This window comes from Bufo bufo, chromosome 4 (assembly GCF_905171765.1).
Source record: "Bufo bufo chromosome 4, aBufBuf1.1, whole genome shotgun sequence".
In the NCBI taxonomy this organism is placed as follows: Eukaryota; Metazoa; Chordata; class Amphibia; order Anura; family Bufonidae; genus Bufo; species Bufo bufo.
In genome coordinates, this window is record NC_053392.1 from 38,154,737 (window position 1) to 38,159,834 (window position 5,098).

The window sequence follows — 5,098 nt, forward strand, 5'->3', positions numbered from 1 at the left end:
GGCAAAATACTAAATTTGCGGCCTTTGCTGCATCTGTCAGTGTGAAATACAAGCGTTAGATACTGCTGTTATATTCTGTTATTAAAAAAACACCCATTTTGGGCAAAATACTAAATTTGCGGCCTTTGCTGCATCTGTCAGTGTGAAATACAAGCTTGATATACTGCAATAATATTCTGGATTTAAAAAAATACCCAGTTTGGCAATACCCTACCCCTGGGGCCTTTGCAGCATTTGTCAGTGTGAAATACAAGCTTGAAATACTGCCATAATATTCTGTTATTGAAAAAAAAAAAACATTTTGGTCAAAATACTAAATTTGCGGTCTTTGCTGCATCTGTCAGTGTTAAATACAAGCGTTAAATACTGCAATAATATTCTGGGTTTAAAAAAAGGTCCCATTTTTGGCAATACCCTTCATCTGGGGTCTTTGCTGCATCTGTCAGAGTGAAATACAAGCTTAAAATACTGCAATAATATTCTGGTTTTAAAAAACACCCATTTTTGACAATAACCTACATCTAGGGCCTTTGTTGCATTTGTCTGTGTGAAATATAAGCTTGAAATACTGCCATAATATTCTGGGTTAAAATTTTGGTCAAGATACTATATTTGCGGCCTTTGCTGCATTTGTCACAGTAAAATACAAGCGTTAGATACTGCTGTTATATTCTGTTATTAAAAAAACACCCATTTTGGGCAAGATCTTAAATTTGTGGAGAATGAGGAGAGCGTCAAATAAGGGACGTGGCCCCGGTCAAGGTGCTGCTAGTGGAGCTCCTGTTACAGGGAGAGGAAGTGGTCAATCTGTGCCAGCTACACGCACGAGTGAAACACCTTCTTCAGGTCCGAGTAGGCGACAGAGCCTTCAGCGTTATTTAATCGGGCCTAATGCAGCTCTACGAATGGTGAGGACAGAACAAGTACAGGCGATAGTAGATTGGGTTGCTGACAGTGCCTCCAGTTCCTTCACATTGTCTCCCACCCAGTCTCCTGCTGAAAGATCAGAGTTGGCACCTGCAGCCTACGGCCATCAGTCTTTCACCTCACACCCTTGCAAATCATCCAAGCAGTCTGAGCCTCAAGTCATGCAGCAGTCTCTTCTGCTTTTTGATGACTCTGCTAGCAGAGTTTCCCAGGGCCATCCACATAGCCCTGCCCCAGAAGTGGAAGAGATTGAGTGCACCGATGCCCAACTACTTATGTTTCAAGATGAGTACATGGGAGGACCATCGCAGCATGTCTCGGATGATGACGAAACACAGGTGCCAACTGCTGTGGCTTTCGAAAGTGTGCAGACCGACAAGGAGGGCAGGGGTGAAGACTGGGTGGAAGATGATGTGGAGGACGATGAGGTCCTCGACCCCACATGGAATCACGGTCATGCGAGTGACCTGTGTAGTTCAGAGGAAGAGGCGGTGGTCGCACAGAGCCACCAGCACAGCAAAAGAGGGAGCAGGGTGCAAAAGCAGAGCGGCCGTCCCCTAGACATTAAGCCTGCTACTGCCCAATGCAACAAGGGACCGAGCACACCAAAGCCAGCTCTAAGGCATTCCCTGGCGTGGCAGTTTTTTACATAATGTGCTGATGTTAAGACATGAATGGTTTGCACGCTGTGCAATCAGAGCCTGAAGCGAGGCATGAACGTTCTCAACCTGAGCACAACCTGCATGACCAGGCATCTAAGTGCAAAGCACGAGCTGCAGTGGAGTAGACACCTCAAAAACCAAGAAAGGTCTCTGGCTCCTCCTGCTTCCTCTTCTGCTGCAGTCTCGGCCTCTTCATCCACCTCTGGAGTGACAGTGGCACCTGCCACCTCGCAAACAGAGGATCTGCCAGCAACACCACCACCTTAGTCACCAAGCATCTCCACAATGTCCTATGGAAGCGTTCAGCTCTCTATCTCCCAAACACTGGAGAGGAAGAGGAAGTACCACCCTACCCACTCGCGATCCCTGGCCCGGAATTCCAGCATTTCAAAATTACTGGCCTTTGAAATGCTGTTATTCCGTCTGGTGGAAACTGAGAGATTTAAAAGCCTTATGGCAGTGGCTGTCCCACAGTACGTCGTGCCCAGCCGCCATTACTTTTTCAGGCGAGCCATCCCTTCCCTGCACAACCAAGTGGGGGACAAAATCAGGTGTGCACTGAGCAACGCCATCTGTGGCAAGGTCCACCTAACTACAGATACGCGGACCAGTAAGCACGGTCAGGGATGTTATATCTCCCTAACAGCACAATGGGTAAATGCAGTGGCGGCTGAGCCTGAGGCGGATAGCAGTTTTGCGCATGTCCTTCCACCAGCGAGTATTGCAGGACGCTTCTCTTTGCCTCCTGTTGCTTTCTCTTCCTACTCCGCTTCCTCATCCTCTACCGCCTCCTCATCCGGTCAGCGTAACACCTTCACCACCAACTTCAGCACAGCCAGGGATAAACGACAGCAGGCAGTTTTGAAACTTATCTATTTGGGGGACAACCCCACACCGTGCAGGAGCTGTGGACGGGCCTTGAACAACAGACAGATAAGTGGTTGGTGCCAGTGAGCCTCAAACCCGGCCTGGTGGTGTGCGATAATGGGCAAAATCTCGTAGCAGCTCTGGGCCTAGCCGGTTTGACGCTCTTCCCTTGCCTGGCGCATGTGCTGAATTTGGTGGTGCAGAAATTCCTTAAAAATTACCCAAATATGTCAGAGCTGCTGCAGACAGTGCGAGCCGTCTGTGCGCGCTTTCGGCGTTCTCACCCTGCTCGCCTGTCAGTGCTGCAGCATAACTTCGGCCTTCCCGCTCACCGCTTCATATGCGACGTGCCCACAAGGTGGAACTCTACCTTGCACATGCTGGCCAGACTTGTTAGCAGCAGCAGGCGATAGTGGAGATTCAGCTGCAGCACGCACGGGGAGTCACTCTGCGTAACAGCACCACTTCACCACGAATGAGTGGGCATCCATGTGAGACCTGTGTTCCTTGTTGCGCTGTTTCGAGTACTCCACCAACATGCCCAGGGCCGATGACGTCGTTCTCAGCGTTACTGTCCCACTTCTATGCCTCCTTTAAAAAACTCTTCGGGCGATAATGGAAGAGGATGTGGCACAGAAGAAGGAGGAGGAGGGATCATTTCCAAGGGTTTCAGGCCAGTCATTCACAAGTGGCTCAGAGGGTGGGTTCCTGCACCCACATACGCCAGGTACACAATTGTCCAGCCAGGGCACAGTTCTGGAGGATGATGAGGTGGAGGATGAGGAGATGGAGGTGGAGGAACCGTGTTCACAGCAGGGTGGCACCCAAACCAGCTCATGGCCATCACTGGTGCGTGGTTGGGGGGATACAGAGGACACAGACGATACACCTCCCACAGAGGACAGATTGTCATTGCCTCTGGTCAGCCTGGCACACATGAGAAATTACATGCTGCAGTGTCTCCGAAACGACCGCCTAGTTGCCCACATTCTAACTTGTGCTGATTACTGGGTGGCCACGCTGCTGGATCCCCGTTACAAGGACAACGTACCGTCCTTAATTCCCTTAACTGGAGCGTGATCGTAAGATGCACGAGTACAAGCGCATGCTGATAGACGCGCTGCTTGTGGCATTCCCACCTGACAGCGGGGGCACAGTGGAAGCACAAGGCGAAGGCAAAGGAGGAGAAAGAGGTCGCCAACGCAGCTGGGGCACCACCAGAACCTCAGAAGGCAGGGTTAGCATGGCCAAAATGTGGAAAAGCTTTGTCAGCACGCCACAACAAACAGAACCACCAGCTGATTTCGAACGTCTTAACAGGAGGCAGCATTTCAGCAACATGGTGGAGCAGTATGTGTGCACACTCCTACATGTACTGAGTGACGGGTCTGCCCCCTTCAACTTCTGGGTCTCCAAATTAGGCACATAGCCTAAGTTTACCCTTTACGCCTTGGACGTGCTGGCCTGCCCTGCAGCCAGTGTATTGTCTGAACGTGTGTTTAGCACGGCAGGGGGCGTCATCACAGCCAATGTGGACAAGCTCACGTTCATTAAAGTGAACCAGGCATGGATCCCACAGGACTTGTCCATACCTTGTGCAGAATAGACATGTATACCGGCCTTACCCAGCCATTGTTATACTACAGTGCAATTGCTCATTGTTGTATTTTTTATATTTCCCACTCTTTTGGGGTGTACACTAATAAAAAATAAAAAAATTAAATTAAAACAAAAACCAGTGTTGGCTACCTCGTCCTCCTCCACCGTCGCTTTACACCTACACCTCGACGTCCACCACTTCCTCAACCTCCTACTCCATATAGACCTCCACCTCATACATCAAGATTATTTTTTTTATTTGTACGTATTTCATTTTATGTCATTTCACTAATTTGTCTGTTACATTTTCGGGTGAAATTCACCAATTTTTGGCTGTGATATACCCCTGTACTACCTAGTAGACAGGTAAACAAATTTCACTAATTTGTCTGTTACATTTTCGGGTGAAATTCACCATTTTTTGGCTGTGATATACCCCTGCTCTATCTAGTAGACAAGTAAATAAATCTCACTAAATTGTCTGTTACATTCTAGGGTGAAATTCCCCAATATTTGGCTGTGATATTCCCCTGCTCTACCTAGTAGATAGGGAAATACATTTCACTAAGTTGTCTGTTACATTGTTGGGTGACATTCACCAATTTTTGGCTGTGATATACCCCTGCTCTACATAGTGGACAAGAAAATACATTTTGCTAATTCGTCTGTTACATTGTTGGGTGACAAATGCTCATCTTTTGCGCTAGAAAGTACATTTGCGGCCTACACTGCATTTAGGACAGTACGAATCAGGTGAGACCAGAATAAGTACAGACTATAGTAGATTGGGGGGGCTGACAGTGCCTACAGTTCATTCGCATTGTCTACCACCCAGTCCCCTGCTAAAAGATCAGAGTTGGCACCTACAGCCCATGGCCATCTGTTTTTCAACTCACCCCCTTACAAATCAGGCAAGCAGTCTGAGCCCCAAGTCATGCAGCAGTCTGTTATGCTTTTTGATGACTCTGCTGGCAGGGTTTCCGTGGGCCCTACACATAGCCCTGCACCAGAAGTGGAAGAGATTGAGTGCATAGATGCCCAAC